General features: G+C 47.3%; 1 protein-coding gene across 5 annotated transcripts in view; it reads right to left on the bottom strand.

The window, feature by feature from the left end:
• The window catches only part of ATP2B4 (ATPase plasma membrane Ca2+ transporting 4), a 187,079-nt gene extending 174,013 nt beyond the window's left edge, over positions 1-13,066 (bottom strand). For 4 of the 5 annotated variants that reach the window (XM_060773013.2, XM_060773010.2, XM_060773011.2 and 1 more), the window contains exon 1: positions 12,638-13,066. The gene's annotated coding sequence lies outside the window, so the exon portion shown is untranslated. The remainder of the gene's footprint in view (positions 1-12,637) is intronic. The other variant, XM_060773009.2, reaches the window with a different exon arrangement.
• Positions 13,067-13,315: the final 249 nt, after the last annotated feature.

Raw genomic sequence — 13,315 nt, 5'->3', positions numbered from 1 at the left:
GGCGTTGGTGGGTTTGGGCGGGGCTTGGGCGGAGGGGGGGTGGGAGGAGGAGGAGTGCAGGGGCGGGGCGTCGGTGGGTGTGGGCGGGGCTTGGGCGGAGGGGGTTGGAGGAGGAGTGCAGGGGCGGGGCGTTGGTGGGTGTGGGCGGGGCTTGGGCGGAGGGGGGTGGGAGGAGAAGGAGTGCAGGGGCGGGGCGTCGGTGGGTGTGGGCAGGGCTTGGGCGGAGGGGGGGTGGGAGGAGGAGGAGTGCAGGGGCGGGGCATCGGTGGGTGTGGGCGGGGCTTCGGCGGAGGGGAGTGGGAGGAGGAGGAGTGCAGGGGCGGGGCGTCGGTGGGTGTGGGTGGGGCTTCGGCAGAGTGGGGTGGGAGGAGGAGGAGTGCAGGCAGCATGGGCAGGGTAAGATGAAGGAGGGGGCGGAGAGATGCTTTCGACAGGGCAGGAAGCGGCGTGGCGGGGCTTGGACTGGGGGAAGAGGGTGGCAGGGTTAGAAAGGGGCGAGGCTTGGCAGCGGCGTGGGTGGGCTTAGCAGGGGGAGGGGGGAAGTTGCGTGGTGCATGTGTGGGCGAGAAGGGGGCGGGGCGAAGTTGGATGTCGGTGAACTACAACTCCCATACTCAAGGTCACGGAGGGAAGGGGTGGGGCGAAGGGAGGGGGCGGGTCTTTCCGGAGGGGGTGGAAGGAGGAAGGAGTGAGTCAGGGAAGGCAGGGGGGTTTGTGTTGCGGGGAAGGGAGGGGGCGTGTTTTACCAGAGCTGCGTTGGAGGAGGGAAGGAGTGTTTCAGGGCCGGAAGGGGTGGGAGGAAGTTGCGATGCGTGTGTGTGTGTTTGTGGCGGCGACGTGTTCGTGCTGGGCGAGGGAGGGAGGGAAGTGCCGTTCGGCCGTTCGGCCATGTGTGTGCGCGCGCTGGGTTCTTTGCGGCAGTGCGCATGCTCAGTTGTTTTGCCACTTTGTGAGTGTGTTGTTGTGTTGTTTGTAATTGTGAGTGGATTAGTTTGTACCGAGTGGGTTGTCCTAGGGCCATGGCAATTTTGGTGCAGTTTCGTTGGGGGGGTTTAGAGTTTACCTGTCCGGTATAACCAACCTAACAGATTTATATATATAGATGTAGAAGTGACCCAAGAAACCTAAATATGTGTACATGTGTCGTCAAGCTGATTGTCAACTTATGGTGACCCCATTATTTTTTTAAGGCAGGGAATACTCAAAAGTTTACCAGTTTGCGACTGTGCTTCCCTTAACTGTGGCCTACAACAGCTGGTATCCTACAAGGATGAACTACGGCTCTTAGTGGATGTACAGAACTGTAATTGTAGAGTGTGAAATGCCCCCCCCCCCCCAGAAAAAGCAACATTCAGAATGGACAAATATCTTTCTTCCAGCTTCCTAAAATAGCAAGATACTATAACATTCAGCTCCTGACAGGACAAATATGTCAGAGCAATTGAGATTCACTGATGCAGCATATGTCTACTCTCTCTATATTTTTGGTATGTTTGGATAATATACTAAAACTAACCTGATGTGATGCAGTTTCTAGAGGGGCAAACCAACCTTATCAAGCTCCAATCCTGACACAGATGATATAGTAAATAAGTGACAGAAGGGCTCTGGGAAGCATAAGCAGTTACAGATTTGTTCCTCAGAGTACTTCCAAAATAGACATACAACCTGACAGATCTTGACTAAATCAGACTTTGATGTCCTGCTATTCCACTGTGTCAAAAATCACAGTTCTAACCCTTAAGTGCAAATGAGGACAAACAGCTAGCCAGCAAGAAGGGAGGGTGGCCCAATTGATCCAATGGCCTATCTATTAACATCATTGGTGAAAACCTCATTGTGGACTTAGTGCCACTGCAAAGAGCCCTGTGGCATGATACTGATGGCTTCATCGCAGCTCTGTCTGAAAAGAACAAAAAGGCCGCAGCACATCAGATTCAGGACATGACAGCTCACAAATTCTAGAAAGAAAACTTCTCCTTTCAATGTCACAAATTTGTTGCTACCAATTAAGGGCTGTTACAAAATTACCAGCAATGAAGAAATGCATTTTGCAACTATATTCCATAACATCTATTACTGTTTTGTTATCTGTTTATGTATTTGTGATTGTGCTTTTTGGTTTGTAACCACTACTATTTCACATGCTACTTTGGGCTCATCAAGACTGCAAAGGGTTTTATGGGCCTTTCATTCCAATTATTTGCAACAGATAGGTCACCTAAGATCACTTTAGTTTCTCTGGAGACACTAAATATGTTCTATACCATTTTTTTAAAGAAAAAGAGATACTATCCACACTTAGCCTCACAAGGAGTATCAACTGTGCCAGAAACTAAGAAAATGTGAAGAAACTGTGATAAAGAGTTTCAGATAAGATAAACATTTTGTAGCAAATGCCAATGGCTGGAACCATGTTTGGAGAGTTACAAATATTTAACAAAATATGTTTCTATATTCATGATTCCTATATATTTTCTGGTTTAAAAGATTATAGGGATCATTAAAGTCTACCAATCCTCACTTACTAGAAGCCAATGTTGTGATTGATAGGGATCCATTCATTCCCCTGACATTCAAGAAGCAACTGAATGATGTTCTCACCAACTCATGCAAGCAATATCAGGTAAGAGGGGAAACTGACAGGGAACCCACTTTTGCCTATCACAATAGGAAATTACTCACAAGAGGCAATGCAGGGGAACATCAGCCTGCAATTTCCCAAGTTACAGAAGACCAGATCCTTGCTGATTGCAGCAGCTGCCTCTTGCTAAGTATAGACTGTGGGGCTCCGCCTGAGAGTCAGTCACTATATACCACAGTGGTTACATCAACAAAACTACCCAATAAGATACCAGCCAAGAATGTGAAATGCTGAACAGTGGCCATTGCACCTAGACACTACATCCAAAATGGCCAAGAACAGAGATTCTGACAACTGGAGTCCAGAAAAGTAGCACCCCGAATTCTGGTTGAGGACATGACCATCAGAAACCCAAAGAAACGAAATAAGATATATTGATATAATTAAAATATGGGTGATAGAAATCAATGTTGCAGGAGAAACTAAGGGTCTTTGACAATGTTACAATGGGGGGAGGGAGTTTTCAGAATACATGTCAAGACAAGGAGCCAAGTCAACTAATTAGATGAATTATAATAAAAATAATATATATGCTTGAGTATTATACTGCTATTAATACAAGTCTGCAATGGAGGGAAAACCCCTTTTACAATATGCAAGTTATTTATTTATTTAAAATGTGCATGATTTTAATTCATGTTTTAATAACTGATATTTTAATTACTTGGTTTTAATTTCAACTGTTATTTGTAATTGTATGTTGTTGGCATCGAATTGCTGCCTGTTGTGAGGCTGCCCTGAGTCCCCCTCCGGGGTGAGAAGGGCAGGATACATATGTGGGAAATAAATAAATAAAATATGCTAATTGACTTTAATGTAGCTTGAAAATACAATAAAGATGCCATACGATATATAATTCTTTCACAAATTCCATGTTTTTATCAATACATTTGCTACCCAGTTTTGATTAAGTGCATGTGCTGATGTTTCACTGCAATTTCTTTTAGAGTTTCTGAACAGACATTTGTGTTTCAAATCAGCAAATTAAAATGTTTTGAAAGGCTATTAAAATACTTTAACTCCTTTCTTATTGTTTACGCTTTACTCCGAGAATAAATCTTACTCAGTCATATATGATAAAACAAAAATGTTAAAGAAAGCTGTAAAAAAAACCTCTACACAATAAATCTAAGGTGATTTTTAGATATAGATTTCAAAATTCCTATAAAACTAGCAGGCATTTTTTAAAAAGTGATTATGACCATCGGCTTTGAAGACATGTATAATATATGCCTTTTTGTGTGAAGAATAAGGAAACAATAATGTGAAGAATTAATAATAAAAGGGAAAGGTAAGCCTGATTTATATTATGTATGAAAATTCTGACTATTAACAAAAGTCTGAAAACCTCTGACCCAACAGAGCTCAAAGGGCAGAGAGCCAATCTGTTACAGCAACCTCTGAACAATTCAGCAACACAATTTATTACAAGAGGAAGTGCAAGCCCGATGACAAAGAGGACACATCCTTGAACTAATGAACTTCACAGAAGACCTAATAAGATGACAGCAAGTACGACAGAGCACTCCTGTAGCACGTTTACAGCTTCTGCAACCACCTGTGGTATAAAGCCATTCTCTTCAAAGGCTGGTTTAACTTCACTTCTCTGGGATCTGATGGAAAGCCTGGGACAGCTGAATGAACAGTAATTTGGCAGAAAGAAAATATATAGCTTATTAACGCTTGTTTAACAAAGATGAGCAAGCATTCTCTATCCATCCCAATAGAGTAGCATTCTGACACATTTCATTCTTTATCTTCCTGTCCATATCGCAAATTGTTTCTTTTCATGGAACAACAATGTTTACTATTTCCTCCAAAATGCTGCTGGATTTGAGAACATGGCAGAATGCAGAATCAGACCCCTGGTTCATCTCTAGCCCAATACTATTAATATAGATTGTCAGACTACCAGAAACAGCTCTCTAGACTTTCTGGCAGGGATGTTTACCAGCCCTAATAATTGAACTACATACCCTGCCACATGCACACATCATTAGCAGTTTACAAAAGTTTGAATGGTGGGCTTGAAAGAGCCCACCATACATCATCAGCCAACAATAATAATTGGGTGGTTTGGAAGTTTATGACTTATCAAAAGAGACACTGGCAGATGCCTAATCCTCTTACTGACACCATAGTCTGAGAATGAAAAAATGTAGAGAAAATTGTAAAAGAAAATAATACACTGCTATATTGGGTAAAAGGAAACAAACAAAATGCATCATCCTGCAAGAAGTCAAGCAACCAACTCCCTGCTATGACAAATGTATAAATGGATGCTACAGATATCTGTAATCATTCTGAAACATTAAGTAAATGAGGCCATCTAAAGGAGGTGACCAGCTAAAAGAAAATCCCACATTGCACCACGAATACACACAGGCTTGACCTGAAGATATCATGATAAGACTTTCTGAATTGCCAAACAAAGTGGTTTCTCCAGCAAATATCAGAATTTTGTATAGCTAAGTTGACTGCCAGACCAGAGACCAGGGCAAAGAGAACACAGCCTAATCGACACCATTTCATTAAATATATATTTAATTCCCTTAATCAGATTTCCCTCAAGGTCAGGAAGTGAAAGGATGAAAACAAGACCCATACTAGTTAGAACAAGGAGGGAAGTCCCTTCTGATAAGATATATGTTACACCCTTCTGTGGAAATAGGAAGAACTCAGACCACACTCCACATTCTATCTTATTTTGTACATTTCCAATGCGAAATTGTATAGGCTTGGTGCCACCTACCACAACCACAGCACAGAAAATGCAATTTTCCATTCTGTGATTTTGTGCTTTGGTCTTCTGAGGATTTGGGAGTTTTTGATTCCTCAGTCACCAGACACACCTCTGCATCTATAGGTCTGCTGGTGAATTACAAACCAACTCAGCCCAATTAATTTCACACTTCTCTTTTCTTCTAAACTGTGAAATAAACAAAAATTAGTACATCACTGTAGAGTTTCAGCTTTTTCAGTCAGTTAAATAAGATCATGAAATTTAGGTGATCCTCTGCAGAAATGCAGGAATTCAATCCGGATACACTCAGGATGTTCCCATCCTGTGCATTCGTAGAATCATAGCTGGACTGGAAAGATATGACTCACCCTGGTGATTTCTGTGTTATGTTTTTCTTCCACATTTAATCTGACAGGATGGCTCAAACAGGGAAGTAAGGTTACTAAAGCAAGTCAAAAATCTTCTGAAAAGCAAAATAACCAACATTATCCTAAAGAGGACTACAATTCAACCATGAACGATTTACTGCTAACCCACAATGTTATATTATGCCAAATTCATTCTCAGATCCTATTAGGTTCTAAATGCAGCCAACCAACAAATTAGGATGCATCTACACCAGGCATGGACAAACTTTGGCCCTCAGGTGTTTTGGACTTCAGCTCCCACAATTCCTAACAGCCTACCTGCTGTTAAGAATTGTGGGAGTCAAAGTCCAAAACATCTGGAGGGCTGAAGTTTGCCCATGGCTGATCTACACTGTAGGATGGATGGAATTTGAAAGTACTTTAACTGCCATGGCTCAATACTATGGAATCATGGGATCTGTAGTTTAGTGAGGCACCTGCAGCCATCAGCAGAGAAGGCTGAAGACCTTGCAAAACTACACTTCCTGTGATTCCATAGCATTGGGCAAAGGCAGTGATAGTAATGTCAAACTGCATTAATTCTACTGCACCAATGAAACATAGTTTGGCTTTTCAAAACCTGCCCAGGGCCCTTCCACAAAGCCCTATATCCCAGAATATCAAAGCTGAAAATCCCACAATATCTGCTTTGAACTGGGATATCTGAGTCCACACTGCCATATATCCCAGTTCAGAGCGGACAATGTGGGATTTTATTCAGCTGTGTGGAAGGAGCCCAGTCTTTTCTTGGCTCTCCTTATCAAATCTATCATCGATGTCACCTTCATTCAAAATTTCTGCCATATTGCTCCTATCTGGCTTAGGTTTGAATGTTCCAACTCCTGCTTCCATCAAGTCTCCCATATCATCACCCTGCCAAACCCAGACTTTACCAGAGACCTATATCTCTATTTTGTGGGTGGCTGTAGCTTCACAGCACAGAATTCCACTTGCCAGAGTTCCTTGGTGCAGTCCCTGGTAGCACCAGTTAAAAGATGTCAAACCTCAAGACAGCAAGGGCGATGAAGATCCACAGGAGCTGACTACACATATTTTGGGAACATTACATAAAGCAAGCTTCTTATATATTAATGTTCATGTGCCTCACTCGCACACTGTTGCTCTCATCTTTCCACTTTCCCTGCACAGGGAGTGGTCTTAAGTAAGGCTTACTGCACCATCTAAAGCAGCTATTAGCAGCTAGCCTGCATTTACACTAGGCTAAACTGCGACCACTATAAACTCATCTTGCAGCACAGAGGGAAGGGGGAGGGAGAGAGTGAGAACACGGGCATGTTATTTACTGGCAGCTTTGAATAAAATTAAGGTGTGACGTTTCTCTCTCCTATCAACATTAAAACGGAGCAAATTTAACACAGAGACCATGAAAAGTAGTAGCACACATATGATAAAAGAAGTAAATAAAGGGGAAGGAAAGAACGCCATGACTGCAGAGCATGGAAGGTACATACACATAGAGGATAAAACAAAGGGAAAAGGGTGGCAACAGGAGGCAAGAAAGGAACTTTGCAGACACTGTCCTTTCTCTAGCAGGCAGTTTACTAACAGATGGAAGTTTTCCCCAAATAAGGTTGTGCAGTGTGTTTTTCCCACCTGTCAGGAGACTGGCAGGAAGTCAGACAGGATTGCCTTGGTGCTAATGGGGGAGGGGGAAGAACAGGGGGTGCTTCCATCTGCTGCAGAGAAATGCGCAGCCATTTGGCAGTCCTGATTATCAAATGTGTCAGACTTCAGAGGTTCTGTACATCTAGTCAGAAGAAGAGTTCCTGGTGTCAGCTGCTGGAAGAGGGAGGGAGATAAGGGAGGCCTGGGTGGAGTGACAAAGCCAACACCCAAAGGCATCTCCACTCTACTCCCATGTACAGCAGAACCAAGCTGGGTGCACTTTCCCCAGAAAACAGACCCAAAAGTTCAGTGAAACATCCTCTTAGATAGATCTGTATACAAGGTCTCCTCCCTTTGTCTTTCAGTCTTTAGAAAATGCCACTGCTAAGTACCATCTCTAAAATCACTCCTTCCAGAAGTGTAATTTTTTAAGCAATAAAAGCAACCTCTTGTCTATGTTTTAAGCACAGGAGGACTTTCTGATTCTTATCCCTTGGATCACATCTGTAGGGCAGAGGTTCTTAAACTTTTTCCACTCATGACACCTTTCTGCCCAATGAAAATTTTATGTGACCCCGAGTATATAAGGTAAAAATTTCCCCTTGACATTAAGTCCAGATGCGTCAGATTCTGGGGGGTGGTGCTCATCTCCATTTTGAAGCTGAAGAACCAGCGTTGTCCATAGATGCCTCCAAGGTCATGTGGCCGGCATGACTGCATGGAGCGCCATTACCTTCCTGTCGAAGCGGTATCTATTGATCTACTCACATTTGCATTTTTTGAACTGCTAGATTCAAACATATCTCCCTTTATGATTCGGTGTGACTGTTAAGATCTTCTGGGGACAGCTGCTCTCAGTTCTGCCTCCATTGCAGATGGGGGCACGAGAGACAGGGCCTTCTCAGTGGTGGCCCTACGGCTGTGGAACTCCCTCCCCAGTGACATCAAAACAGCCCCCTCACTCTTAAGCTTAAGGGAAAAAAACTTAAGACCTGGCTATTCAAGCAAGCCTTTGGGGATTAATATGACCCATAAGTATGATGAAATTTGTATAATGATGAAGCAATCGGTTTAATATTTATAAAGCTCAGTTGGTGCTAGACCTTTAATATGTTTTAATCATTTGAAAGATTATTTATAATTGATTTGTATGGGTTTTTACAGTTTTAATAATGTTTTATAGTTACTGTCAGAGTCTGGCAATGAATTATTGCCATAGTTTGTAAGCCGCCCTGAGTGCCCCCACCCCCCGGGGTGAGAAGGGTGGGGTATAAGTACAGTAAATAAATAAATAGTTTGGCAGAAGCTGGGGCTAACAGCGGGAGCTCACCCCACTCCCCGATTTGAACTGCCAACCTTTTGGTCAGCAAGTCCAGCAGCTCATCAGTTTAACCCGTTGCACCACCAGGGGCTCAAATACATAATACAAGAATAAAAACCAAACATGTACTGATAATAAACCAGCATTTGCAAGGCTTACTAAACAGGCTGGTTTTTCTCTTTGTGGAGTCCAGCTGAAGCAATTTCTGTAGAGTCCACTATAAACACTGCACCTTGTTGCTGAAAAGATTTGTGTAAATGTCAAGGTGGTGTTCGGAAACCTTTCCCATTTACCGAAAACATTTTTAGTGAGCCCAACACTGAACGAGGGAGACCCCATTTGGGGCCAGGGCCCAGTTTAAGAAGCAGTGCTGTAACAACAGAAGGCCAGAGTCACAGATCCTCTCCCACCCCTCCTTGTCTTTTGAGCACAAACGTTCAAGGTTGTTGTTGTTTTATAGGGTCCTTTGACGTCCTCAGCCTCGTAATCAGTGGAGGGCGAAAGGCACAACCACCACCCTTGACAACTGCTCCTAGAATCTGTAATCTCTTTTCCTGCAATTAAGCGGTTTATGTGGGGAGGAAAGGGGAAAGAGAAACAGCAACTCCTCCTGAGTGGGCCGCATATTCAAAGGTAAGGGCAAAGGCTTCCCTTGACATTGATGTTGGACTCTGAGGGCTGGTGTTCATCTCCATTTCTAAGCGTTGTGCATAGACACCTCCAAGGTCATGTGGCCAGCATGACTGCTTGGAGAGCAGGTTACCTTCTTGCCAAAGTGGTAAGCAACTGATCTAGCATTTGCATGTTTTTGAGCTGCTAGGCTGGCAGTATATTAGCAAGTACCAAAAGAGAAAAAAAAAAAGGACTAGGGAGGAATGGGGTGTGGAAGAGATTCCGCTCAACCGAGGAGCACATTTGGGCAGCAGAACAAGTTCGACCAGGATGGTTTTCTCCCCCCCCCCCCTTTTCAAAAAAACAAACAAACCCCAACCCATCACTCCTGGCTTCTAGTTCACCTGGGCAGAGGAAGCAGACGGTCTCCCATCCGTCCCTTTCGCCCTTGCTCCGCCCCAGGCGGCTAAGGGAGGCTGGGAGGCGCCTTCCTCGGCTGCCCGACTCCCAGAGGAAGCCCACCCGCTCCCCCTCCCTCCGATCTCCGCAGTGGCGCCACATTCCTCCACAGGCTCTGAAGTCTTCCCCCCTTCATCCTCCTCCTCCTCCGCCCCTAAAACACCCTAAATGCTGAGGATCCCAATGTGTAGAGAAGGCGAGGGCTCGGCGCCCTTCAGCCGCGCCCCTCCAAAGCAGCATTCAGCAAGCTAGCTCTCTCTCTCCTTCTCCCACCCCCGACCTGTCGAGCTGCCAGCCAGTAGCCCATTGGTCAGTGTGGCACAGGAGACTCAGGGTGGATCTATAATGCAGTTATAAACGAAAAGTCTCAGGTTTGAATCCAGGGAGCGGCGTGAGCTCCCGCTGTTAGCCCCAGCTTCTGCCGACCTAGCAGTTCGAAAACATGCCAGTGTGGGTAGATCAATAGGTACCACTTTGATGGGAAAGTAACGACACTCCATGTAGTCACGCCGGCCGCATGACCTTGGAGGTGTCTACGGACAACGCCGGCTCTTTGGCTTAGAAATGGAGATGAGCACCAACCCCCCCCCCCTCCCCGAGTCTAGACTTAATGTCAGGAGAAAACCTTTACCGAAAGCAGTTTTGATTCTGCATGATATGAGCACTGTAGTGGGGTACATCCATTCATTCTGACACACCACTTCGATGCTGTGGGATCACGGGAAGCGCGGTTTCAGAAAGTCCAAACTCAGCCTTCTCGGCTTCACCAAAAGGACAACCCCCCCCCCCCCCGGGGACGCCACAACCTCGAGCCACAGAAGTGGGGTCCAGAAGGGTCCATTCTGGGTCAGAGACACCTTTGGGTTGCCCCTCCGCTGCAGAAGGAAGGCGTTGGGAGAGCCCACGCCTCCCTCTGGCCAAACTGTACCAAATCCTGGGTTGTTGTAGGTTTTTCGGGCTATATGGCCATGTTCTAGAAGCATTCTCTCCTGACGTTTCGCCTGCATCTATGGCAGCCATCCTCAGAGGTTGTGAGGTCTGTTATGTGGTCTGTAAGACCTCACAACCTCTGAGGATGCCTGCCATAGATGCAGGCGAAACGTCAGGAGAGAATGCTTTTAGAACATGGCCATACAGTCCGAAAAACCTACAACAACCCAGTGATTCCAGCCATGAAAGGCTTCGACGATACATTGTACCAAATCCTCCAGCGGGGAAGGGTCCAAACTGCGCTCGTCCTCCAGTGTAGACGAGGGCAAACACACCGGGCCGGAAAAGGCGCTCCCTTTTCGCACTCCACGCCCCAAACTGCCCTCGCAAAAGGCACAGACCCGGCATTGTGCTGCCCAAAGGAGAGGAAGAATCGGGTGACTGTGCTGGGAATAGCCGGGCGGGAGAGAGAGAGAGAGAGAGAGAAAGTGGGTGTCGTCGTCTGCTTTGGGGCAGGCCTCACCTGGAAGAATGTGCCCTAGGTAGAGAAGGGGCCCAGGTGGTGCAATGGGTTAAACCCTTGGGCTGGCAGAACTGAAGACCCACAGGTCGCAGGTTCTAATCCGGGGAGAGCGTGGATGAGCTCCCTCTGCTAGCTCCAGCTCCTCATGCGGGGACATGAGAGAAGCCTCCCACTAGGATGGTAAAAACATCAAAAACATCCGGGCATCCCTTGGGCAACGTCCTTGCAGACGGCCAATTCTCTCGCACCAGAAGCGACTTGCAGTTTCTCAAGTCGCTCTTGACACGAAAAAAAATGAGAGCAGGACGACCGAAGTGATCAAGACCGATGTGGGGTAACTCCAGGGTGAGGACTTGCTCCACGGGGGGGGAGGGGGCTCCTCTAAGAAAAAATAAACCTCTACGAAAGGGGTTGAAACTGCCTTCAAACAGCAGGCCATTCAATGCTAAGCAAGGTGACCAAGTGCAACATTCACACGTACCTCCAAGCAGACAAGAGTTCTTTCTCCCACCCTGGGCATTCCACAGATATATAAACCTCACTTAAGTTTCCAACAGACCCCTCAACCTCTGCCATAAATGTAGGTGAAACGTCAGGAGAGAATGCTTCTGGAACATGGGCATACAGCCCTGAAAACTCACAGCAACCCAACCCCATTGGGCCCTTCCACAGAGCCCTATATCTCAGAAAATCCCACATTAGGCTCAGATAACCCAGCTCAAAGCAGATATTGTGGGATCTCCTGCCTTGATATTCTGTGTGGAAGGGCGCTTAGAAACTCCACAGTCTGGGGCGAGGGGTTATTTCTCCCCACAAGGGAAGGAAGGGGCCTCTCCAAAAACCACGCATTGTATGCTCAGTGTGGACTTGTTTCCTGCAGAGTGGGCGCCTCTCCTGCACTGACCACACAACTCATACAACGGCGTGGAAGGGACTCCATGATGTGGGTCTGCACTGCATGATTTGGGCCCGAGTCCGCCTCCTTTCCTTTCCCCTCCCCTTCCTTCTCCTCCGCCCAAGATTCCCTCTTCGTCGGCAATTTCGCACCGGACGCAGGGAACACCCTGATTTTTCCACGCCTCGTTCGCGCCCAGCCCGGGGAAATCACACTTTCCTGAAGCGGAAAGCCCGGGACGAAGGCGGTTCACCAAGCAGGGCTTGGCTGCTGCTGCTGTTGTTTGTCCCTCCCGAGGCGGGCCTCTCCTTCCTTCCTCCCTCCTTCCCTGCGTCCCCACCCGGCCTCCCTCCAGGACAGGAATCGAGTCTTTGCCGCAGCCTCCCCGCCCTGGCTTCCCCTCCCATCATCCCCAAACCCGGAGAGCCCACAAGTCAAGCGAGAGAAAAGGGGGATTGGGGAGCCTCCCCGGCTTACTTGGGCTCTGGGAGACGAAGAGGGCGACCCGCCCAGCCGCTGCCCAACTTCACGGCCCCAGAAGAGAAGCTGAGCCGCTTCACGCGCTGCTGCTGCTGCTGCTCCCGCTGCCTTTCCTCCGCCTCCAGTCCTCTAGTCTGCCACAGGCTGGGGAAAACCCCTGGATTTCCATAGAGGAGGAGGAGGAGGAGGAGGAGGAGGAGGAGGAGGAGGAAGGGGGCGGGAAGGAGGAGGACGAGGAGGAGGGGAGAGCAGAGCAGAGGAGAGGGCGCCTGGGAGGAAGCGCAGCGCTTTCGGACCGCGGCTCTCCTCCGCTCCGAGTTTGGGAGGAGAAAGGAAAGGAGAGGCTGGCTCCTCTTGGGTTTCCTTCAAACTCTGCGAAGCCGCAGCGCCGTGGGTCCCCCCGCCTGTCCCCCTCCCCGCCTCTCTCTCTCTCTCTCTCTTTTCAAACCCAGCCTTTCCCCAAGCGGAGTCCCGCCTGCTTGGAGGAAAAGCTCGTCATGGCAACGCAGCAGCCAAGCCCTGCCACAGACTCAGCCCCGTCCTTCGCAAAAGGGAGGCAGCGAGGCTGTTAAGGTGGTTTCGCGCTCAACCGACTCCTGGTTGTGCCTGGCTTCCCTTTTAAGGGGGAAAGGAGGAGATGGCGGCGCCTCGAGGGGAACCCACGTGAAAGGAAGG

Source organism: Anolis sagrei, chromosome 4, assembly GCF_037176765.1.
Source record: "Anolis sagrei isolate rAnoSag1 chromosome 4, rAnoSag1.mat, whole genome shotgun sequence".
NCBI classification, from domain to species: domain Eukaryota; kingdom Metazoa; phylum Chordata; class Lepidosauria; order Squamata; family Dactyloidae; genus Anolis; species Anolis sagrei.
This window is presented reverse-complemented; position numbering and strand designations above follow the sequence as displayed.